The 27,550-nt window shown below is 37.4% G+C and overlaps 1 pseudogene; it reads left to right on the forward strand.

Annotated features, from left to right (window-relative positions):
* Window positions 1-27,550, forward strand: part of LOC121971525 — a 126,413-nt pseudogene that overhangs the window by 25,618 nt on the left and 73,245 nt on the right.

Genomic DNA, 27,550 nt, shown 5'->3' on the forward strand with positions numbered 1-27,550 from the left:
GAAGATTCAGTTATTTTTGCCCTAAAGGATTGACAAATATTGCTTGATAGATTTAGTATGTAAAGTGTTTATATATATTTGGACTGAAAATAAGGGAAGAATTGCTCTCTCTGAAAAGGTTTAGTTCGACAATTAGGGTAACATCAGTGAGCATACATACCTGAGTGAAATTTCTGCTTAGTAATTTCCATCATTTGTCAAAGATTGAGCCATGGGTTTGAACCATTAATATAGGATACATAAACCTTTGCAATTTATGCAACAATTCAGGTGTGGATAGTATCTATATACTCCTGTATAAGAGGGGGCTGTAAGAGTTGTTAGGTTGTTAGATGTTTTTAGTCCCACATTTAGGGTTATGTCATTAATTTTATATATACACATGTATTACTTATATGCTGATGTTCATTGAATACAATATTTTACCCAACAAATTTAACAATGATCATGTCAAAATAGATTTTTAATTATATTTTTTTTGTAGGTGCTATGATATTTAATGAAGTACGCTATCAATGGCAGAAATGTTCTTGATGATTCCTAACATTTACATTTTATTTTTTTTTTTTTTGAATCTTATGCATTGATTCCAATCTTATCTCCCATTGGTTATGTATGGTTGATATGTATAGTCTTTTAACTCATCAATATCAATATCATTTTGTTAACTATGCCATGCTCAATGCAACGCGATGTGATTCTTTCCATACTTATACCTTATTTTAAAGGAAGTCTCCTCTAATTCTTGTCCTTGAATGTCCTTACTCAGGCTAATTCTTTCCATACTTATACCTTATTTTAAAGGAAGTCTCCTCTAATTCTTGTCCTTGAATGTCCTTACTCAGGCTAACTTTTCACTTTGTTCTACTGCAATCATCAACCTTGCTTGATCCTCACATGACACTAAACAATGACTCTCTTTACATCAACTTGTAGAGTACTCTTCCACTGATTTTCGTTTTTTAGTTGCGACTCTCAATACCCTTCTTCATATCTGTTATATTGCCTTGCATTATGCACCTCCTTATGTGTTATGGCCCAAAGACTTCGTTCCATAGACTGGAAATGACTCCCCCTTTAGTGATAATTCAATAACTACAACCATCTTACATAATGAAAAATTAAGTTACTTTTCAAGGGGTTAAGCAAAACAAGGTGATCAACTTTATTTTATTCTTAATGCAATTCAAAATTTGAAATAAATTTTAGGTTATTCTGAAATTTTAATTTTAAATTTCTACAAATTTACTTAATGTTTAAGAGTGGTACCTTAGAGAAACTCCAGATTTCTTATGTTGGTGTTTCTTTAATGATATTTATATTGTTTCACTTTTGGCAGCTATGATGAAAAGGAAGTAACAAGTGGGATTCTTAAGATGTTGAAACTTGCAAACTTCCAGGCATCTTTATTTCTACTCTCAATTTTTTTTTTTGCGATGCTTATATTATTTACTGAAGGAGCACTTTTTTATTTGTAATAATCTTAGGTAAAACTAGTTCATGTTTATATTAATATGAATTTTTTCGATTCAAGATATTGAAAGTGTAAATGATGCAATTACTACAAGAATAGTTATTGATAATGAATATGAAACCAAGTGTTTTAGCATAAGAACTATATATATATAACTTCCATACTGCATTATGTTAATCATAATGTGATTAGTGTGGCACGAATGCTATAAGATGGTAGGTCTGACTTTCTTGTCTCCATAGCATATGACCAATGAAGGAAACCTGTCTTTTCTTTTAGCCATATAAATTTTGTCTGACTAATATTAATAATTTTATAAAATATTTTTATGGATAAATTGCGTAATGATCCTGGTTTTGTTAATAGGTTCACCATTGAGATGTTTGTATGCTGCCTTCCTACAAATTTGTTGTATTATTCTCTTTTGTCTGTGAGCTTATTACAATGGGAGAGAGATCTATATCAGAAACTTATGGAGGCATATTGATGTAATTGGAGGATGTATAATTTTGGAGAATGATCAGACCATTTTGTTTTCCATTTGCATAAGAGGTAGGTCATTGCTCAGAATGAAATGAGCTACAACACCTTGGATGTGTTACAATGATCGAGAAATGTGCCAATCTCAAAACCTTTTAGAAACTGACCAAAAAGATTAAGAGGAATATAAAAATGATTATCCTATTATTTCATTCCCACTAGCAACATACTATCTGTTACAATGTAACCAACTACACTTTCTTGGAAGGTCTATATTGCTACCTCTATAACCTAATCTCGGCTTCAATTGCATTTGAACATGAACTCTACTATTGATATTCACTTACTCTATATAGATAAAACAACTACATATTACAAACTAATTCCATTGTTGTGGCAACTCATAAACCATAATAAATGACTTTGCTGATTTACTACAGCCTTTTGCCTATATCCTAGATTCTTTCCTTCATCTCTACTTGCTTTCCATTTTCTTTGTGTAAAGCAAGGGTAGACGAAGGTTTTGCCTGACATGTGACATCCTTCATCGTTGAATGTGTGCACTAGTTCATGTAACTCCACCACGATCATATGAATACCTTACTCCTTGATAATGAATTTGTCTACAAGATTGAATTAGGTTAGCACGACCTCTAGAAGTCTTCCTACTCCCATGGGCCTTTTCTGTTGGGGAATCGTGATCTAAGAAATCTTGGGTGTCTCCAATTAAGCATTTGTCAATAATCTTTTAAGGACACTGCAAAATTTCACCATCAACTAATTCGCAGATTTTAATTTTACTCCAATGCTACCATGAAATAATTTGATTTGAGATATGTGTGATGTAAACAAGATAAGAAGTAGATAGGGCACTGTGTCCAAAGGTCTATAAATGAGATTGACAGTTTGCGTTTGGTCTAATGACTGCTAGATATTCATTGATGTTGCTATAGCTGGAAATGAATAAAATCTGCAATTAAGCACTTAATGCCCGTCAAACCATCTTTAATTTTGGCATCACAGAGGCTTGTGTTCAATATATACAAATGCTTGTTAAAAATTTCTGGAATCTTATCTTTGTTAGGATGCTATATCCTCATCTTTTATTTTAAACAATGATATCAAACTACTAATTTTATATAAAAAATTTGTAAATTAGATATATGAATACTATTAACACTATTTTTAGGTTTATAAAGAATAATTGATGAAATATATTCATTGTGTATGTTAAGAGTATTAGGTTATTAGGGTTTTTGTTGTAGTGAGTTTAGTCTCAACATTGATTATTTTAGGTTTATGGTTATTGGGTTGAGTATATAGATAATATTAATGCCTCTATATAATGGATGCAACAGATTATTCTTATTTCCCTAAACTGTACTTGGTGTCAGATCCCATCCTATTGTTATGGTTTCAAAGAGGTATTTCCCTTAGCCACTACTGTTGTCAGCAAACTTCCCTCATCTAAACCGTCTTTTTTCTAATGTGTCTTCTCTCCTCTACATTGCTTCTACACTGAAGCACAACAGTTACTAAAGCTATGACCTTTTATATGCTATCAAGGTGTCAGTCTCTCAGATTGTTGCCCATGCTTCCTGATTCACTATTGTGTTGGTTTCTCTTCTTCTCGAATTCCTTTTTCGCTTCCTATCATCAAGGTGAGGAATGCTTGGGATGACCACAAGGTTCATATCACTTGTTTTAAGCCCTCCATTATCTGGTGGTTTGATTGAAACTCATGTTAGTTCTTGCTCTATGTTTCTCTTGAAGCCTTTTTCTGACTTCTTCGAGCAACAATGCCGCTTCACTTGTGCTTCACACATCAAAGATACAATCGATTCTATCTGCTCACAATGCCATCTCTAGATATGTTCTTTTCCATGCTTTCTTCTTGCTAGACCCTACACTTCATCTTGCAACTTGGCCACATTCTCGTGATGGGAATTAGTTGATGGTGGCATTGATGAATTGCTTCCTTTGTTTCTTGTTAATTACCTTTACTTTTCTGTCTTTCTACCTTCAACTTTTGATTTCTTGTTTAAATACTATTCAATTTTGCATGTGGCATTGACACAACCTATAAGGTCGTGAAGACCTAAAAAGGGATAATAACTTGTTCACTTTTTTGCTAAGTCCAACTTTAGGTAGACTTGTATCCTTTTTCCTCAAGGACCGTGCAAAGTTCTTTTCTTTCACTTTATTGCATGCTATATATGTGCTACTTTAGGGAGAAGCCCACTCATTAGATTAGTTCTGAATGTCTCTCTTTAGTCTCATTTCACTTCATCCTTTCTCTTTTTCCACTCTCTTTGTCTAGGTTAAAGACATTGTTGGATTTGTTTTGATTGATTATCAAAGTGATTATCACCCATGTGTTAATACTATGGGTTGGAGTTTATTATTCTCTAGTCTATTATATATTTTGCTTACGAATTTTTGCTAATTTATGTTATAAACTTGACATAGATATTAGCTATCCTCTAGCTTGAGTGATATTGAAAGGTTTAAACTTTCATTCAGAGCTACAGTTTCGTCCTTCGCTATGGGTGAAATATTGCTAGTGTGTCGAGACATGATACTTATGGGACCAGTTATGAGGGAGGGTCCAATCAAGGAGGTATTGGATAAGGAGGACAATTAGAAGAAGTGAGAGGAGGATAAAGGCTAACTTAATTTGTGTTGCTGCCTTAAGAAAGAATAATAACTTGTCTCAGTTCAAACAAGAGGGGTAGAGAATTAGCTTAGTTTTATTGGGTTTTTGTGTCTATAGGACAATAGGTTAATGAGTTTGTGTTATTTTTGAGGGTGTTATTTTAAGCTTTTTCTCTTCTCGTCATTTGTGGCAGAGAAGAAAACAAACAACAATGAGTGAAAGCAAGAGTGGTGGTAGTCACGTTGTACAAATAACAACAAGAGATCATGTACATATATGCATGACCTATATTATCAAGTATTATTCTACCGTTTATATTGGTATTGTAAAATTTTTGGTTGTGGCTTGACATGACACCAAATTTCAATCCTTGGTTTGTCCGACAATAATTTTCTTGATTCAGTCTTTAAATACAATATAAAAGTTTCTTTGCATTGAATGCAATAGAATATTTTTATTTTTTTAAATTGGGCCATGTAAGAAGGGGAGCCTTGACATAACGATAAAACTGTTGTCATGTGACATTGTGGTCACGAGTTTGAGTCGTAGAAATAACCTCTTGTAATATAGGGTAAGACTGCATACAATAAACCTAACCTGGTCCGACTCTTCCCTCGGATCCTGCGTCGGCAAGTGCATTGTGCACCGAACTTCTCTTTGAATTTGACCATGTAAATGCCTGGTATGGATAACAAAGCACAATTAAGAAATTTATTAATGTTTAAATTTGACATTTGCATAAGAAACAATTATATTTAATATGGTTTTGCATTGCCATAACTGTGCAAGTTGTTTAAAATGTTTTCATGGGTTTAAATTGATCAGCTACAAAGCAACGCAACTACACCATCAAAACACCTTTTGCAATGTAGGGTAAGACTATGTACAATAGATTTAATGTGGTTCGACTCTTCCCAGGATCTCGCATTAGCAAGAGCTTTATGCACCAAACTTCCCTTTGAATTCGACCATGTAAATGCCCAATATGGGTAACAAAGCACAATTAAAAAACTTATTGATGTTTAAATTTGATATTTGCTTAAGAAACAATTATATTTAAGATGGTTTTGCATTGCCATAATTGTGCAAGTTGTTTAAAATGTTTTCATGGGTTTAAATTGATTAGCTACAAGGCAACGCAACTACACCATCAAAACACCTCAGCCTTCTTTTGTTCAATTACGCACCCAACAAAATGTTTATTCGCTTCCAACTCTCTTTCTCAATTTCCATGAATAGAAACAACTAACTCTACAAATTTGCCTTAATTGGTATCAACATAGATGCCATTTGGAGGGGAGGGATGAATAGCCTTCTACTTATTTTGTGGATTTGGTTCTACAATTGTAGCAGAAGGTGGAATCCGCCACTCCAACGGCCCCACACGGTCGACCTCACGACTATATGTGAAGAGGTAAATCGGGAACCTGCAGTTGACCACTGCGGGGAGGGCATTTTTCTCGGCTTTGCCGAGAGCGGATTCGGTTCTACAAACTTGTTAGTGTGATGGAAAGATGAATAAAATACACAAGCACAAGAATGCAAACCAAACACAGTGATTTAACATGCTTTAGAACTCTTGATTTCTACCTCATGGCTTATGATCTTTCAGGGGGATTACCCCTTGCAAATGCCATTATATTTCTCCTTCTCGGTAATCAATTAGAGGCAGAGAAACTTCTTACAATCGCTTTCTTATAATGAATGAGACTTGAGTATCTAAGAGGATAGAAAACAAAGCTTTTAGCATAAGTATGGAAATGTTGAGGACAATCCCATGGCTTCTCCAAGTTGCAATGTGCCCATATATACAACAAACGAAAATAACTATTTTGTTGATCAGTCGACTGCTTGCTTAATCATTCACATCTGTCACCTTTAATGGTAGCTTGGGCTTGTTACCGTTGGGCTACCAATCAATTGATATTGTGATCAGTTGATTGTTTGGCCTAACAGAAACATTTCATGTTTCTATTTGGTCTCGAGTTGACTCATTAGTCCACTGAATGTATGAGATGATTGATACATTGACTACAACCATTTTTAAGATCGAGCCCGTCTTATTTGAGAGTTCTATCGTGGTTCATACATACAGATCTCATACTCTCAACTCCCTTGGAATCTTACCAAACCTTCTTTGCTTATCATTGCTTCGACGCTCCTTGTGCGCATTCCCTTGGATGCCTATGCCATCCTTCTTTGATCTTCATGGACCTTGAATCATCAAGCCATCAGCACCTTGGCCATGCCAAGTCTTCATGTCTAACGACATTAAGTCTTGCATGATTTCGTACTCATATTAGATCCACAATGATCTTAACCTCTTTGCCTAAACCATCAAAATCATGATAAACCTTGATCACAATGGCATGATTGCACCAATATGAGTTACTTCTGTAAATTGATGAATCAAATTCACATTGACTCCATTGTCTATTTTTGGATCTAATGCCTTTAAATTAGATCAAATCATTATTTGAAATCTAGTGTTGTGCTGGGTGGTGTAGTTGAAATGGTCTATCTCTAAAAGTTATTACAAGTCTATGTTCATTGACATCAATAATATATTCTATGCTGATTGTGTCTATCATGCAGATATATCATACAATGCCGACACTTTCCATACTTTGACACACATCAAGATGGATTTAAGTAATTATTAATGTTTTCTAAGTTTCTAGTTTAATTTGCCATCTAATAACTAGTCTTGTTTTTAAAATAATGAAGTTTAGGGCAAGATTATAGGAGTAAAACATATACAAATTCTTTTGAGAGCAAGGTCACTTGAAACAACTCCTCTACGACAACTAGGAACAACTTTGCACAACTTGTGTATTTCTTGTGCTAGGAAAGGAGCTTCTTGGAGCTCCAGGATGATTCGATACATCTTCGAAACGATTCTTACGACTTGCAAAATAATTTAGCAAGGATCACACAATCTGTGATATAATTTTGTTATGGTTTTCTTAATCTTGCGGTTAACTCTGGAAGGGTTGAAGTTGTCAACAACTTTTGTTGACTAAGGAAGAAGTTGTAACATGGCTCCCTTAGATACCTCTTCTTTTCTACTTCAACTTTTTTTCATCCTTTTTGAATTCGCTAATGACACCATATGTTGGCACTCCAGCATGATGCTGAAAGTGTGGTGTTCTGATCAACCATTGAGACTCTGATTTGAAATGAGATTCGATACTTGGATTGGATCTTACCTTGTTTGTCTTCGTCTCACATCGCTGAGATTGAATATGCTAGACCTATGCTATCTCTGCTAGACCTATGCTTCCCACACGCCCACTTTCCCTATAAGGAAAAGGAAAATCATTTTACAGATTTGAAGTATTATTATTCATTTATTTCAAATGCATAATATTCTATCACACCATAAATTAATTTGAAAATTATAAATTATATTAGTTTATAGTATAATACAAAAATACTTTTTTATTTTTTAAAATAAAATATTTTGTTTTTAAAGTAATAGTAATAAATGTTTGTTTAAGTAAAATAATAGTACTAAATATTTAAATGATGTTTAAATGTAAAATATTAATAAAATATTAAAATAATCAAATTGCAATAACTAGTTTTTTAAAGCTGAAGCACTAAAATACCAACAGAAAAATAATGATGGATTGGTATGTTATAGAAATTAATTAGTATACTGACAATGAAGTAACAACTAATAGCCTGCATTGTCAACATCTTCCCCATTGACACCATTGTTGGCTTCTTTGTTGCACTCAGTGATAAACACACCGTATTGTCGTGATGCAGTATCAAACAAATTACCAAACTTCTCTACACTAATATAACATAGGGTAGGGTAATAATCTCAAAATCAAATTGTCGTTGGTTTTGGGGTTTGGATTTTTGGTATTGCAAAAGGGGGATTCGATTCTAAAACTAATAATTGAAATGCATTGCGAGTAATTAAAATTCTAATTTAGCTAACCTACGATTGTGATAGAATTAATGAAACACAATGCATTAACAAAACTTAAAGCATTCAACAAAACCTAATCTAGTCTAACCTACTTGCATCCAAATGAAGAACAAGAACTTAAAGCAATTGAACGAAACAAACAAGGCAAAAAACTAACAAATGAAATTGCATTAAATAAGTAACAAAAGTGTAAGGAGCATAAAAACAAACACATTGCATGGATAAATGAAAAGCTAAACTAATACTAAAGGAAGTGGAGATCTCTCCCTTCTATTGAATGATGGTGGATGCAGAATGGCCCCAAGACCCCACAACTCGGTGACGGAGTGGAAGGGCCTCTCCCAGTCGGACAAGTGTTTGTTGGCGACGAATTCCGGCGATGAAGATGGCAGCATCATTCTCAATCGAGATGAGTGCGTGATGAGGACAAGAAGAGCGGTAGACCTCCATGCCTACTTCTTGATTGAAGATGGACTCTTGGAAGATAATAGGGTGGACAACCGCCACACCCTCTTCTCCTCAAGCTCTGTGTTCCCTCATAAGTAAATCCCTCCCAACCAAGCACGAGATGGTGGTGGAGATGACTGCCGAAGATGGGTGGAAGTGCCTCTCCCAATCGGGATGAGGGCTTGGATGGAGGACGCCAATGGATGTGGAGTAGGAAGAGGAAGACTCCCTGAGCTCTATATCTCAACTTTGCTTTTATAGGTAGCCCTTGAACCGTCCCGCACAAGCCATCGTACTAACTGCTGTGGGTGGTGGCACGGCAGTGCCCAGGGGCACGACCATGCTATGTTGGCTTGAGTAGCCTCCGAATCGAGCTTCCATGACCAGGTTGTGTCAGGGGACACAGCCAAGTTGCGTTGACTTTCGTGGTGAGCTTCAGCCCCTGTTTTGATTCCGGTTTAGCTCTCCTTTGATCTCCTACAAGATAAAGTTCAAATCTTAGTAAATAATGCTCTAAATGTAAGAAAATTGTGATGAAGCTTCAGATTGACCTTTGTACGTAAAATACAATATGAATCAACATTTAAGCATACGTGAAAATTAAAACGTTAAATATAAGAGCTAAAATAATGTGTCAAAATGGTTGCTATCACTTGACTATCATGTGATAATCTTTTCTAATTTTTTTTAATCCTAAAAGTTAATCACATGTAACTGGTGGTATTATTAAAATGTTCTTAGTTAATTTTCTTTTAACTCTTTGTTATCATGTTTACAAAATTTATTTGAAGCCACCGTAAAAAATATGTAACAATTGTATTGATGTCTTTACAGTTGTTAAATCAGAGGACATTTATCTTTATGAGCTTATTAGAAGTATTTGTCGTTCCCAGCTTGGCAAGTCTAAAATCTTCCTTAGAGCCGGTCAGATTGCAGTTTTAGATGCACAGAGAAATGAGGTTTTGGAAAATGCTGCAAAGATCATTCAGAACCGCTTCAGAACATTCGTTAGTCACAGGGAGTTTGTTGTTACTAGAGTTGCCGCAATTGCTGTCCAAGCTTATTGTCGAGGTACTTTGCACAAATTCTTTTTCTATAAAATGCATAGTTTTAAGTGTAAATAGCATTGTGGAAGCTTTTGTGGGCCATCAAATATTTACTCTATTTTTTTTGTTCTTCTAACTGAAGTGTTGTGAAAACATTGGCTTTTCGGAAAGCTAATTATTATTTTTTAATATTAGCAAACTTCTTTGTAGAGTACTAGCATTCTGGTAGTCACTAGTGAAGAGAATAGTGGATCCAATTTGCAGATATAATTTTAAATTTCTATTGGATAGATGTGAATTAATGTGATAACATCTGTTCCACTTTTTGGTTATATATATTTTTTAACTTTATTCTCTTGGGTTGTAATTCTTTATATATACCGATCAATTCCCTTATGTGCATAGCATAATTCTACTGAGATATTGAACTACCTCAAGTTATATAAGAATATACTGTGAACATAAATGACATATGACATTTCTTTGTTTTTCTTAGGATGTTTGGCCAGAAATTTTTTTTCATGTAGAAGACAATTGGAAGCAGCTGTTTTTATTCAGAAAATTGTTCGGAGATGGCTATTACGCCGTGCCTTCATGTATGTTCATTCAGCTGTTGTAGTACTCCAATCTAGTATTCGCGGTTTCCTTGGTTTGCAGAAATATATGTATATCAAGGAGCACAAAGCTGCCATTCACATACAGGTTTTTTTTCTCTTGTTTTTGATTGCTTTTATAATAGTTGCTCAGGCATTTTTATAGTTGGTTTTTTAGCTTTATCTATATTTACTAATTTATTGTGATTTCACCTTCTTTTGGTGTCATGTTTCTGGTCTTGATTGGTTTGTAATATAGAAAATGAGTTTAAGAAATTCAGAATGAGTATTGTAAGGTTCTTCTTACAATAGTTATTTTCATCTGAGCTTTCTATTTGATTACGGGGATCTATCTAACAAGGAACAGGTTTGTGCTAATTTCAAAGACAGTTTTCTCCTGGTCAACAAGCAAAATAAATACAACAAAACAATTCTTCATCAGCTATATAATCGAGAGTCAATTAAGTTCACTCTTGACTATTTTCATTAAGCTTTATCATTAATTGCTTATGCTAATAATTTACTAATATGATATAGGTTTAATTAGTCCTTGTTGCTCCTTTTGAAATGGATCAACCGTTGATTGATTTTTGATTATAGTTCAATCAATGTCTGAACTTTTAAATGGTTCAACAAATGTATACATATGATATTCCGTGGATACATTCCAAATTTATCAGTTTTTTCTGCTATTGATTGTGAAGGAGAACCAGTGGTGCTATCTTAATTTTAGCAAGGAGCTTAATTGATTTGCAAATTAAGTGTATGTATTGCATGGTCATATGGCTAGCATGGATCAATAGTCTTAGCGGGAACTCATGCTGACAATGTTTTCTATTGGTTAGGTATTAATTGCATTGTTTATTATTGTATGTATTTTGAACATGTTTACATCTCACCTCTGTCATTTACATATAAGAGGAGAATATTTAGTTCCATAGGGGATTTAGATTATATTATTAATGAAGTAATTTGATTAAGCCGAAAAACATATTGACCTACAATATTGCATATTAGTTGAAGTCTAGGAGTCTCTCTACTAATAATTGATTATAACAGAATCTCTATTTATATGAGAATAACTGGTGCTTAATTCCATATCCTCTAGGTTACAAATCATGTTTGGTCCGGCGTTGACATTGAAATTGGTTGAGCAACTTCCCTATTTCTTGATCTTTGTGACATTGAAAATATCAACTTGCAGTAGCACAATACTAACACTGGCAATGAGTTTGACTGCATATAGGCATCAATGCACTTTATTCACTAATCTCTGTTATTGAAAACCCAATTTGCACTAACATACACTAACACAGGTCATCCCCACGACTATATATAAGACTACATATGAGCCTTGATGTGCTTTTGTCACTAATCACCATACCATCACCTAACCATTAGTTCAACTCTATCTTTCAATATTCTGTCATAGATGATGAAAATATGAACATAGTTTGATTTTCCACCCTTGTAACAAGTGCAGTGCTCATAGCTCTTAGCTAATCTAAAGTCTTGGTTGTCACGTTGAGGTAAATCTCTGAATTTTCTACACTCCACAGCTTTGCTTGTGGAACTTGATATGGCCCTTCCACGTCAGTCCCATCATCTCCTTGTATCACTGTCACTATCTCCTATCCCACTATCATTACCGCCTTTATAATTTCTAGTTGTGTATGATCCCACACTAATTTGGGAATTCATTGCTATCAATTGTCATTATTTCAGACTTCCTATCTGTTGGAGATAGGATGTTGAACATCCATTAGTCCCACATGTATCAATGTGTCAATCTATTGTATCTATATATTTAAAGAGTGCCCCCTTCACATGTCACTAGTTACTTTTAGATGGAATTTGCCCAATCTAAAGTCAACATCACAATTCAACATGGTATTAGAGCAAGAGTTCCAAGATTAAAATCTTGCCATTGTCAAAAGACTATTATCTCATCAATTTATGTTTTGGGCTTGACCTAATAGAGTGAAGGATATCTACCCACACATGAAGGGGGAGCATTAAAGATATTATTTAACTGGCCTCTTGTCTAAGAGCTTGAGCTTTTATAACAAGTAGTTAAGCAATCAACTTTAACATTGATATTTGAGTAAGCCATGTACCTTTGAGCCATATAGACAGTAGGGGTACGCTGAAATTAGAATGCTCCACATCCATCAGTCCCACATGAAAAAGTGCAATTATCTATTATGTTTTCTATATTAAGAGGGTTCTTCTTATCAAGTGACTAACCATTTTGAAATGAATTGACCCTATCCCAATTCAACACTGTCAAACAACAATATCCATGGTGAGTATGTTTCCTCACTCTAACATGCATTTCACCCAGTTTTGTATTCTTTTAAGCTGTTTTTTGAGTTATAGTTGGCTATTGGAGTTTTGCCCTTCAATTTCTTGATATGAATATCATAAGTTGATTATTGTTTTTAAATGCAGTGGTTGGCACTATGGTTGCCACTGACTTTGAGCTAAGGCTGTAAAACATCAATACCTCTTGAACAAAGTGGCTTTGTCCTCAATTGTGCTACAAATTCATCAAGGGGTTGTTTATAATTGCATGAAGCCATGGTCAAAAGTATGTCTTTATCTAAGTTTCTAATGTTGGATAGAATACCGATTATCTATATTGATTCCATTGGTTCGAACATGAACGCTTAATCTTCTAAAACCTGTTATTTCGAAAGAATACCGGGAAATATGGCAAAGGGAAATAAATGATACGGTCGAAAATATTATTCATTCAAAAACTTAGTCTAACATCAACTAAATAACTGTTTAAATATACCCAAAATCCTAAGATGCAAAAGAAAGGAAAAATAATTTTAATAAAAATAAAAAAATTTTAACAAAAAGGAAAAAATCTTAACAAACTCAAAATCCTAAAATCCTAAACGGACTCAAAAGTCAAAATCCAAAAATGTAAAAGAGGAAAATAACACTAAAGAAAGGACAAAATAAGTAGATCCTCTTGCATCAGTTGCCTTGGTTTGAAAATAACTCTTCCTCGTGCTTAGAATAATATTAGGTGGTAATCCAGGAAGACATTAAATTGACAAAATCTACTAGCAGTTGCAGATTTTCACTTGAGCGCTAGATAACAAAGACTCTTTACTCACGATGATATACCTAGTGTGGCGAATCAGATAACATCTAGGGCTTTTGAGTATGACAAGCCCCAAGCCTGCAACAATTTCGCAAGACATAGCCAGTTGAGTTGCAGCCTAAATGGTACTCTCTTTGATCTTCGCCATTGCCATTTCTTCGATAGCAGCATATTGATCTCACACAACTTGAATCTTGTCTTTGGCTATGTCGAGGGTTTCCGAGTAGGCAGAGAAAGCCCATGACAAAATTGCACCCTCTAATAGAATGTCCTCATAGAAGTAGCTCAAGATTGAACAAAACAAAGGTGATAATTATATAACAGTCTCTAAGCAAATCCCTTCGAATTTCAGAATTACTTCAATCTCTTCTCTACACTCTTTAGATATGCTTTGAAAGATCCTTAGATAATCTATCTTCCAGAATTTCTTCTTTCTCATTGTTTTGAGCGGAACTTAAACATGAAAGCTCTTTATCTTCAACTCTTCCGCCAATGGTGTCTCCATTGGGGGAATTCTCAATGTTCGAAACTTGTAGCATGCCGTCATCAACTTCATGTACAACTTCTTCTACTTCATCATCATTATAAATTGTATCACTGCTATTTCAATCTTGTCGTGAACATCTTATAAATAAAAACTTTCCTCCTCATCAAGCCAATCAAAGAATCTCTCTATCCGTAACGCACCAGAAAACCTGGGAATTCAACTGGAAACTCGATATCGGTGTACAATTTATCTCGACCACAGTTCTCATGATTGTGATAGGGTTTTGCAAAAGTGGAATCTGAAATAAGATAAGGGAACTTACGACATTTAAGATTTTGCTCCGCTAGAAGTTGGGATAACTTTGTGACTTGGAGTGCTACGATCATTGTGCGAGGTTTCCTTAGTCAAAACCCCTCCTGGTCATGACCATGATCATGATGACCATCCATAGGATCTAGAGCTTTGATACCAACTGACGTTGGATAGAATAGTAATTATTGGCTATATTGATTTTGTTGGTTCAAACACGCATTCCGGAAATGATCTTCTTAAACTGATTCGGAAGAATAATAGGAAATAGGGAAATAAACAGTATGGCAAAAATATTATTCATCCAAAAACTTACTCTAACATCAACTAAATAATCGTTTAAATAGATCCAAAATCCTAAGATTCAAAAGAAAGAAAAAACAATCTGAATAAAAAGAAAAAATCCTAACAAAAAGGAAAAAATCGTAATATACTCAAAGTCCTAAAACTCTAAACGAACTCAAAATCCAAAAAAACTAAAGAGGAAAATAACTTAAAAAAAAAAGACAATCTTTGAATTCTCCTGCATCAGTTTCTCATCTTGAATTTGAATGGTAGCAATGATAGGTCGTAACCTAAATCATCTTCTCTAGCACTAACATTATATTCCTTCCGGTAGAATTGAAGACCATGGAGATATGGTTGGAAATCAAATGAAATGATATTATGTACCTTTACTTGCTTGGAAATTGGGCCATGGAAGGAAATCTGGTTTAAACATGGGCCATTTTTCCTTTAATTTTTGCCCGATACTGCATGAAGATGTAACATTTCTGTTCCAATCATGAAAAACATAGAAGTCATTATAATTTAAATAATTAATACATTATTAATGTCCCAACATTTACTTGATCTCTATTCTAGCCACCTTGTCTCATTTTTATCTTCTCTTGCCATACTGCCTATTCTATCTCTTATCTTCCTGTCGCCGGCGAGGATATGACTGCATTCCTTATCTTCATATTTTGGTATTTACAAGAATGCTGCATTGATTGGAACAGGCATATGACTATTATGATAGATCTAACCGGTAGAATTTCAAGTCCAGAAATACATACATTTAAATGATAACTTAAGGTTCATTTTTCTATCAGGCATATATTCTAAGACATCTTGCTTCCAGAAGGGTAGTTCTGTAGCTGCCTAGAATTATATCCGAGCAAGAAGCTGTAAGTTGTGAGCTGCCCTTTGGTTAATATTTACACGGGTGCTTCATTGACAAGAAATGACTGAATATTACAGCAGATTAGCTGAAAGAGTTGTGTAGCTGGAAATATAGGCATTCAAATTAAAAACTTAAAATTCATTTTTCAGTTGAACATACATTAAAAATGACATCTTTGCTTGCTGAAGGTTAGCTCCATAGTAGCCAACACTTGCCATTATCTAAGGTAGAAGTTGCATCTTATGAACTGCTTGTATGGTAGGAAAAAATTTGGTTGCTTCTTCAAATAAATTTTATATAGTTTATCTCTTCAAGAAAATGTAGTGTTTTCCTCACAAAAACACATCTGTCATATAGGTTGCTAATTCCATCTTACTATTTAAAATAGAACTTGGTAGATCATTTTTTTCAATCACAACATTAGAATTTGTGGTTGGATGAGATTGTGTTCAGTTAATGTGCTTGAGGGGTTGAAGATAGACAGTGGCATGAGATTTTTAATCTTTATTCTTGCAAGTGGTGAGGATGGTCTTTGGCTAGCAACCACAAATTTCATAATTGACCGTTGTGTTGAGGTTATAACAGGCAACATGGGTAGCATGGTCAACTTGGGAGAGTAGGTCAGGTATGATGTTTTAAGAACCACTCTGTTGCAGATGCGTTTGTAGTGAAGGACTACATTGCGTATCCTGTATGTACTAATATATGTGATGACGCAGTCTGGGAAATCCGGTGTTTGATCTATGTTGGCTATTGAATGGGATAGATATATGGTAAATTTCTATTTGATTCCAAGCTAGATTCATAATGTCCAATACAAATAGATAAAAGATGGTTAGCACAGACTAGCAATTAGCCTTAATAGAATGAAAAAAATGAGGAAGAATTTGTTTCTAAATTTAAATGCTTTATTACACATGTATATGCGCTTGTAGTAGTAATATCCTGTTTCAAATATTTTGTAATACAGACAATATATGCATTTGTAAAACTTAAATATTTTAGTATTTATGTTTGTGCACTTTTATTAATATATTTTATTTTGATTTTTTAAAAATATGGTCAGCATGTTTTCTTATACTGCATATGAGCTATGCAATGGCTCAATCACATTATGTATTATACATCATTTTCTAAAACTTTACGTAAGTTTGAAATTTCATGCTGATTTGTGGGTTTTGTCCTTGGAATGCTGGAGACGCGTTGCTCGTGTCGTTTGCATGCCTGTAGGCGGGTCAAATAGTAGAAGCAGTAGAAGATGAGCTTCTAAGCAATCAACTCTGTATTCATTCCTAGCAATAGTTCTGAGCTTCTAAGTGTGTAAAAGGCTTCTCCGCCTTCAGAGAAGGAGATCGTTAGTGCGCTTTTCACCGCCTTGGATTAACAACCGTCTTGGTTGTAACCAAGTCAACTTCTAGTCTTCTCTAATTCTTTTGTTTTATTATTTTATTATTATTGCTATCTATTTTGAGTTGAAAGTCTTGAGGAGGGTATACTTTTATTATGCAGGCAATTCACCCCCCTCTTGCCGGTCCCGCTGCGCCAACATTTATTTCAAGGGAATAACTTTAAATATCAATATATTTGTGCAAAGCAAAACCTAAAATCTCGTGTATATTTAGGAACCACGAGTTAGGCCTTTATATAGAAAAGAAGAAATACACCAAAAGACCAAACTACCCCTATACTTATTCTAACACTCCCCCTCAAGCTTGAGAATATAGATCATATACACCAAGTTTGTTACATATGTAGTCAATCCGAGGACTTCTAAGTGATTTAGTGAATATATCTGCTAGCTAATCATTTGAGTTGACAAAACTAGTAGATATTTCTCCAGATATGACTTTCTCTCTGACAAAGTGACAGTCAACTTCAATATCCTTTGTTCTCTCATGGAAGACTGGATTTGAGGCAATATGCATAGCGGCTTGGTTGTCACATATGAGTGACATTTGTGTAATCTTTCCAAACCTTAGTTCCTGAAGCAACTGTTTTAACCATATAAGTTCTTGACTAGCAATAGCCATAGCTCGATATTCTGCCTCTGCACTGGATCTTGCCACAACATTCTGTTTTTTGCTTTTCCAAGAAACAAGGTTACCTCCGACAAATATACAAAATCCAGAAGTGGATCTTCTATCAGAGGAGATCCTGCCCAATCTGCATCAGAATATCCCACGACTTGAGTATGTCCTTCGTCTTCATATAGAAGACCCTTTCCTGGTGCACCCCTGATATATCGAACAATGCGAGTCACTGCATCCCAATGTTCTTTGCATGGAGAGCTAAGAAACTGACTTACTACACTCATTGCAAATGAGATATCCGGACGAGTGACAGTAAGGTAGCTTAGTTTCCCTACCAATCGCCTATACCGTTCAGGATTTGAAAAAGGCTCCCCATGATTTGGTAGGAGCTTGACATTAGGATCCATGGGATTGTCGACTATCTTTGAGTTTAACATTCCCGTTTCTTCCAAAATTTCCATTGCATACTTCCTTTGGGATAAAATGATCCCATCTTTAGACTGTGCCACTTCTATCCCTATAAAATATTTGAGTTTGCCAAGATCCTTTGTCTAGAAATGTTTGAAAAGATGTTGTTTTACTTGTGAAATCCCAAGATGATCATTATCTGTGATGACAATATCATCAACATAAACCACTACATAGATGCAACCAGTAGATGAGTGGCGATAAAAAACAGAATGATCAGCCTCGTTTCGAGTCATGCCAAACTGCTGAATTACGGTACTAAATCTACTGAACCATGATCTGGGTGACTGCTTGAGACCATATAAAGATTTCCGCAAGCGACATACAAGACCAGAAGACTCCCCCTGAGCAACAAAACACTGAGGCTGCTCCATGTAGACTTCCTCGAGCATGTCACCATGTAAGAATGCATTTTTGATGTCCAACTGATGAAGGGGCCAATGGCGAATTGCAGCAATAGACAGAAAAAGACGCATAGAAGACATCTTGGCAATAGGAGAAAAGGTGTCTCCATAATTCAATCCAAATACCTGAGTATAGCCTTTAGCGACAAGACGAGCCTTAAGCCGATCAACCGTGCCGTCTACACCAACTTTTACCGTAAACACCCATCGACAACCAACCACTGACTTCCCAGGAGGTAGAGGAACGAGATCCCAAGTCCCACTGCTCTGTAAGGCACTCATTTCATCAAGCATAGCCTGTTTCCATCCTGGATGGGCAAAGGCATCACCTGCAGTCTTTGGAAGAGAAACAGAAGACAAGGAAGACAGACAATAATAATAGGATGGGGAAAGACGATGATAGCTCAAAGAAACATAGTGAGGAGACGGATTATGAGTGGAACGCATATCCTTTCGAAGTGCAATAGGAACATCAGGGTCAGGAAATGGGACCGGAGGAAACGACCAAGGACTTGGCTCCAAAGATGTGCCCACAACAGTGTCAGTGTTGGCCGGCGGCAAAGCAGAACGAGTACGACGTTGATAAACCTGCAAAGGAGGAGGCGAGGCTGGAGAAGATAGAGGTGCCTCCGGAGGACAAAAGATAGTCACTGGTGCAGGTGGAGAGGGCTGTGAAGCGGAAGGAGCAAAAAAAGAAACCGACTCAAAGAATGTGACATCAGCAGAGATGAAGTATCGACGAGGGTAGGAGAATAACACTTGTATCCTTTCTAAGACCGCGGGTACCCAAGGAAAACACACTTATGAGACCGGGGAGAGAGTTTGTCAACGCCGGGATCAAGAGCATGAGCAAAACATATAGAACCAAAGACTCGAGGTGGTAGAGGATGAAGGGACTGTTGTGGATAAAGTACCTGATGAGGTATTTTATCCTGGAGAGTGGATGAAGGCATGCGATTGATGAGATAACACGCAGTAAGTACGACATCACCCCAAAACTGATGAGGGACATGAGAATGGAGAAGAAGAGTCTGAGTCGTCTCAAGGAGATGACGATTTTTGCGTTCTGCAACCCCATTCTGTTGAGGGGTATGAGGGCAAGACGTGCGATGCAACACGCCATGAGATGTCAAGAAGGTACGAAACTGAGTAGACAAATACTCGCGTGCATTATCACTTTGCAAAGTTCGAAGGGAAGTACCAAATTGAGTTTTTATTTCAAGGAAAAATGATTCAAAAATTGAAAACAATTCTGAACGATCCTTCATTAGATATAGCCATGTACAACGGGAAAAATCATCTATAAAAGTAACAAAATACCTTGACCCCATTGTGGAAGAAATACGACTCGGACCCCAAACATCAGAATGAACCAAAGCAAAAGGAGACATAGCCCGACTCTCAATGCGAGGAGAAAAAGAACTACGAACATGCTTACCTAATTGACACGATTCACAAGATAAAGACTCTAAGTGAGAAAGACTAGGATGTAACTGTTTCAACTTATTAAGACCTGGATGTCCTAACTGAGCATGAATAAGTAGTGGAGATGTTGCCGCCGAACCAACAAAAGAGGGTTGTTGAAGCAGATATAGGCCATGGGATTCATATCCGAAGCCAATCATCCTCCCCGTACTCCGGTCCTGTAAGGAAACAGATATGTTAGTAAAAGAAATGACACAATCAATTGATCGAGTAAGTTGACTTATCGACAATAAATTAAAGGGAGCGCCAGGAACATAAAAAACATTATGAATGGAAAGAGATGAAGAAGGATGAACAATGCCAATACCCTGGGATTGAGTTTGGGAACCATTGGCCATGGTAACCATCGGTAAAGTACCAGAAGTAGTGAGAGAAGAAAATAGGGATTTATTATCAGTGATATGATCGGTCGCCCCAGAATCAAGAACCTAAGGACCCAAAGAATGAGATATGCCAGCAAAGGAAGTACCAGCGTGCGCAATGGTAGCAGTGGAACCAGAAGGCTGACGATCTTCAAACCATTTCAGGAAATCATTATAGGAAGGTGTTGGAGTCGAATCAGGTGGTAACTGTGAAGTGGAAGCTGAAGAAGCAACAGAACTCTGAACGATCTGAGCAGCACGTGGAGGACGACCAATCGTGTGTCCCGGTTTGTGGCAATGATCACACCAAGGACGTCCTTTACCACCCTTGCGAGGTGGAGATCCTTTGTGTCGAGAGATCAAAGCTAACGAGTCGACAGGAACAGAAGAATGCATTGTCAAAACTTTGGCCGGGACACGGAGAAGAGTCGCCCAAGTATTATCCATGGTAGCTTCTGTGGGACTGCCCAGGATCTGGTCACGGACATGAGAATATTATGTGGGCAGACCATATAAAGCCAGAGACATGAAATTTTTTTTCGATTTTCAAGCTCTTCAACAGGATCGGCCGCAGGTGGAAGCAGTTCATTAAAGTCACAAAGAAGGCTAGAGACTGAACCCAGATAGGTTGACATTGAATCCTTAATCTGATGGCGCTGAGGATGGTCATGAGATCTTCACAAACTTGATAGAGTCGCCGAGAGGTGTTTGTAAAGAGTTGTTGAGCTGTGTCCAAATAGCTTTGCAAGTTTTGTGAGTGCGGAAGACATTCCTAAGAGATGAATGGATGGTGGCTCGGATAATACAACATAACTGAGCGTCAACTTTCTTCCACAGAGGACGATCGACGACTTGAACATCTTCTTTAGTTTGAGTGAGATGTGTCTCATAACCCTGTCCAACAAGCCAAAGCTCAATGTGAGATGCCCAAGAGATATAATTTTTACCATCCAACTGTTCGGAAGAAAGAGGTGCAGTGATATGGTTGGTAAAGATTGAGGTATCTGGATTTGGGGCGCTAAATGCAGCCATGAATAGAGCTGTGAACCAGATTGCTGGAATATATAATGTGAGCTTGCTTAGCAACCAATCCACAGAAGAAGAAAGCACTGATCGTGTCAGGAAACTAGCTGACAACTGCACCGGATCTGTTTTGGAAAGGCTATCTGTGGATTACCGGGATGCAGCTAATAACTTTGCCAGGAGAACCAATAGTGGCAGAGCCCAGAGCCGCCGCGGGCAAGAGAGAGCAAATCCGGGAGAGGTGTTCAATCCTCTACCGGACTTGCCGTGTGCCCTAGCCGACGCGAGCAGAGAGAGCAGAAGAAGCCTCCGGCCGGAGAGAAGAAAGAAAGAGGAGGTGGCGCAGGGAAAGCTCGCGGGCCCTAGCTCCGCATGAGAAGAAATGCGCGAACGGAGACAGAACGGAAGGCGGCGGCGGCGCAGAGGGAGATGTTGTCGCTGGCTGGGATCGGAGGAAGACCACGTCGCTGGTGGAGGAAGATCGTGCGCAGCGCAAGGAGCTGATCGTTGCACGGTTTGGAGATGCTTGCGGCGAGAGAGGCGTGACGAGGGAGATGCTCGCGACGAGAGAGGCGCGGCGCTGAGATAAGGAAATTAGGTTTAGGGTTTTAACCTATAGCTCTGATATCATGTACAAAGCAAAACCTAAAATCTCGTGTATATTTAGGAACCACGAGTTAGGCCTTTATATAGAAAAGAAGAAATACACCAAAAGACCAAACTACCCCTATACTTATTCTAACAATAGCTAATAATAGTGAGACTGGTGTCTTGATTCACTAATATCTAATATAGGGTAATGAACGACTTGGAGTATTTCATACGTTAAATACCTTATTTTTTTGTAAATCTGAAGCATGATCTATTGCTCTAGCTTGAGCTGAGTATTAAATAAGTTTATCATAAATTTTGAAGTACAAGTGCTCGTATCCTTTAGGTTCTAATCAAGAGGGTGGGTTTGTGAATACTTTCCTTGTACCACTCCTTGGTGGTGCTCTCGGGTGGTCCTTCTTTAAGTGAGATCTTCTCACGTGAGGAAGGAGGCATCCCTTGGAAGTTTGGGGATCTTACAAGCGTTCTTCAAAATTGTGGAAACATCTAGGAAGGCTGGGTGGGATTCTTGTGGGTGGTGAACCATAGATAGTCATCCTCTGATGCCGGTGACAACTTGTCCTGCCGGTGCTGGATTGAGGAAGAAAACCGACGTGTAGGGCAGGTGATGTGGAAGATGAGGCTGACATGTCTTGTGTAACCCAATCAATGGCTATGCAGTGGATCCTTGTGGCTGGATATCACACAAGGAAAATCCTCGTCAGCAGATTTATTTAGAAGGCTAGCAGTCTCTCTTTTTCTTTCTGGATTTGGGAGGCAGATTTTGGTTATCTTTGGAAACAATTAATTCTATCCATTAAGGCTTTCTGATCCAATTTTGATTTTCCTTCACTTAAACGACAAGTTTCAGAATTATTGGGTATTCCATCCGGATTTGGAAAGGTGCAGAATTAATCACAACATTCCAAAGTTGCCAACCAACCAAATCTGATGCGACGCAAGGGCCAGCGAGCAGCAGAGAGCCACGCTTCTGTGGCTCCTCCGTCGAGGACATTAACTATTCCTCTTCCTCTTCTGCAACCTATTGTATAGGCTGATGCTGAATTGGGTCAGGTTGATAGGCTACACCTACAAGAGAAAGCGGCACCGGAGGTGTCACAAACCGGAGCGACATCAACTGAATCACGAGAATAAGAAGGGCATCCGGTGGTATCATAGGCTCAGGGGATGGATGGGAGACCTACGGGACTAAGAAGATGGGCTGATCTTTTCTCCTCAAATTGGTTATTTGCTCAAGAAAATGCCCTCTGGTACATGTTTTCTGAATGCAGGATGAAGATGTTGACATAATCAAGACGGCGATGGGAGATTGTTTGGTAGGGAGGTTCCTTGGTCGTTTCGCAAGGTGGCTCGCTATCAAAGCCATGGCAAAGCGTTGGAACATCAAATATGACATAAATGCCCACAAAACTATTTGGCTTATCGTCAAATTTCAGACTGCGACAGAGTTATGTGTGGGGGATCTTATGTTGCACTCGGTTGTCCTTTGTACTTAAAACCGCTTCCAACGGGTTCTTCTTTTAGCAGGAAGAGCTCCAGATATTACTTGTGTGGGTACAAATATTTAATCTACCACTAGAATGCTGGACCATTTGTGCCCTAAGCAAGTTGGCTTCAATGATTGGCCAACCATTATTCACTGATCAAATGATGCGTCAACGTATTTGAATCAACTATGCGCGGGTTCTAGTGGTGGTTGACATACAATCCCTACAATCCTCCCTGAGGCACAGAGGTAGATCTTCCTCTTTTCTTTGAATCCAAATTCAAATTTTGTTTAGACTGCCATCACATGGGACATCACCAACATCAATGCGGAGTTGGGATTGAAATTCAATTAGCCTCTCATGTTTCTGCGGAAGTAATTCAACATCCGGGGATTGTGGTTACAAGTGAGCAACATCTACACTTGATGGAAGGTTTGAATAGATAAGCTCTGGTGCAAAGATCTAATGATTTTGCTAAACAATCTGGGTCTCCATTGGGAAAGGAGCCTGCCCATCATCAGAAACCAAATACATTGGTAGAGAAGAACAGTATTGTACAGAGGGATGATGACTCAATGTGCCCTAAGATAATTGAGAATGCAAAGGTGTTAACCGCTGTGGAAAATCCAATGAACACTCATCATCCAGTTCCAACAGTACCAAAACTGGTGAGTCAAGTTAATGAACAACCGACTGTGGAGATAGGTGTGGGAGTTGCTTCTCATCATGTTGTTCAGAAGGGTAAGGAGGCTCTCATGTGGATAATGATCCACCTTTGCAAGGGGATAATGAGAAATGGGAGGTCCAGTATCAGAGAAGCTACACAAGACAAAACCAAATTCCTATGGTGCAACAAAATTGGCTGCGGGAATATATCTTTTAGTTTCTTGCAGAAAAGCAAAGGCTGTAGCGACAGTGGTTGAAGTAAGGGAGGACAAGAGACGGACTACAGTGGCTGACTCATCGTGTCGGCCTGATACACAAAGACTATAACAAACAGCAGCAACGGGTAGTAAAAATACAGTGCTGCAGCATACACATACCTCTGGACAGCTTAAGCTGTTTCAGGCTGCATGAAGATCAGTTCTTGGAATATTTGAGGCCCTAATAGGGTGGAGTCTCTCTTTTGCAGTGCGAAGTTATGTATATTGGGTGTGTTGGAGACAAAATTATTGGATGAGGAACATCAACAGTTGAAGCTGTGCTGGTTCCAACATCTACAAGGGAAACAACAAGACAACCAAGGGTGTAGGAGGCGTATACTACTAATTTGGGATGACCAGAGGGTTAATTTGGAGGAGATGAAGTGGCATGAGCAATTCACTCACTGTCAGATCCGTGGCAGGACGTTTTGTATGGTCATTGTGGTCACGTTTATCTATGGTCATATTACCATTGTGGGGAGGAAGGTGTTGTGGGAAAGACTTCAGCACATTTATGTAGATACGGGAATGCAATGATTGGTCCTTGGGGATTTCAATTTTTACTTAACCGTTGAGGACAAGTGTGGAGGGTTATCGATCACTTAGCATTGCATTATGAATTTTCAGAATTGTGAGCCTTGCAAGATTGGAGGATTTATCATATACGAGATGCAGATACACATGGACAAATGGTAATATATGTAGCAAATTGGATTAAGTGATTATTCATAGAGAATGGTTAGAGGTCAAGTTATAGAGCTTTGCGGAAATTCACACTTCCTAGATGTTTATCAAATCACTCAGCATGTTTGGTCTCTATCTTGGGTGGAGTTCAAATTCAGAAGCCCTTCAAAGTCTTCAATATGTGGAGTGCTTTTGGCTCTCTATACTTCCTATCCCCCTTGGTATTATTGATCGCATTTGTAGCATTTGCAGATTTTTTATGTGGACGTCCAAACATCCTCGGTGTTTTTGGACGGATATGTGCAGGCTTAAGGAAGGAGGAGGATTGAGATTCCGTGACTTGAAAGTTTGGAACCTTTGCCGCTAAAGTACTTTGGCGGATACAGATAAAGGAGGAGGCTATTTGGATAAGTGGATGTCATCATACATATTTGAGGTGGGAGGACGTATGGACTTGGGAGGTTGTGCACTCGGATTCTCCGTTGATTAAGTGATTGTTGCAGATGTGTGACCTTATCCTTAAGACTACTGGGTCATCGATAGGTGCTATCTAGAGAGGTTGGTAGATTGGTTTGAGCAGGATGGAGGTATGACCGGGGCTTATGATTTCTTTAAGTTTCCCTGTTCTAAGAAGCCCTAGGAGGATAGTATGGAAGCCCTATATCTAGCTTAGCCATGTAGTTAGCTAGAGGCGATTTCCACCATAGATAGGACTACTTAGAGGATCGATATTGTGTCTTTTGTAGGTGGAAGATGGAGTCATAGAAGCACTTGTTTATTGGGTGCCGTCCTATTTCGATCTTATGGCGGAGGGTCAAAGAGTGGCTATATATGGGGCAGGAGATGCCTACGTACCAATAGATGCTACGAGTCTTTGGGCGTGTCTTTCGAGGATGCTGTCTCTTGACTAAAGCCAAACACCTTGTGATGTCGGCTTTGATACACTTTGTATGGTGATCTAGGAATAGTTGTATCTTTGATGAAGGATAGTTGGAGAGAGAAATTTTTTAAAAATGTACAAATCCATGTTTATCGGACTTTAGGAGTGTTTTCTAATATGATATTATGTCAGACATGAGACACTATTAGGGGGCGTTTGGTTTAGGGTAATAGAAGTGAGGAATGAGAATGAGAATCATTGATTATCATTGTTAATATTTGGATTATAGGAATAAGAATATAAATAAGGGAATGGATCCTTGAAATTGGGTAATAACTCATTCCCATGTACCTCCCCTTCAATGAGTCATTACCCTATTTTCATCAATCAAAATATTCCCCTATTCCAAAAATACCCTTGATTTAAAACTAAAATTTTCTCTATTAATATCAAATATCAAAATATATTTATTTATTTTTTCTTTCATATCACTTCTCTCTCTTTGTTCTCTCTCATCATATTTTCTCTCTCATTATTTTATCACACACTTTCTCTCTCCTTAATCTCTCCTATCACACTCTCTTTCCCCTTTTTTCTCATTACACTTTCCCTCTCATCATACTTTCTCTCTCTTCCATCGCACTCTCTTCCTTTTTTTTCTCATTACACTTTCTCTCTCCTCAATCTCTCCCATCACACTCTTTTCTCTTTTTTCTCATCACACTTTCTCTCTCCTCAATCTCTCCCATCACACTCTTTTCTCTTTTTTCTCATCACACTTTCTCTCTCATCATACTTTCGCTCTCCTCAATATCTCTTGTCACACTCCCTCCTTTTTTCCTCAACACACTCTCTCTCATCATACTTTCTCTCTCCTCAATCTCTCCCATCATACTCATTGTTCTCTTTTTTCTCATCATACTTTCTCTCTCACCATACTTTCTCTCTCCTCAATCTCTCTCATCACACTCTCTCTCCTCATTTTTTCTCATTATATTTTCTCTTTCTTCATCCTCTCCTATCATACTTTCTCTCACATCATATTTTTTCTCTCATCTTCTCTCATCATGCTCTCTCCAATCACACTCTCTTTTCTCATTTTCTCTCATTACACTTTCTCTCTCTTCATTCTTTTTCATCACACTTTCTCTCTCATTATTCTCTTTTATCATATTTTTCTCTCACATTCATCTTTCTCTCACATATAATTTTTTCTCTTATTTTCCTTTAAGGGTAAAAAAAGGAAATTTTGATTTATTCCGATAGAAGATATGCAACTAACCAAACATTGCTTTTAAGAGTGATATCCATGCTCATACCCATTCCCATTCCACAATACAATAATTCCCATTCCGATTCCTATTCCTAGGAAAGAACCAAACGCCCCCTTAATTTTTGGATATTGTACCTTGGTCTTACTTTGATATATACATTTTACTTAAAAATGAAAAAGAGTGAGTAGTTTCAAAGTTTT

Source organism: Zingiber officinale, chromosome 4A (genome assembly GCF_018446385.1).
Source record: "Zingiber officinale cultivar Zhangliang chromosome 4A, Zo_v1.1, whole genome shotgun sequence".
NCBI lineage: Eukaryota > Viridiplantae > Streptophyta > Magnoliopsida > Zingiberales > Zingiberaceae > Zingiber > Zingiber officinale.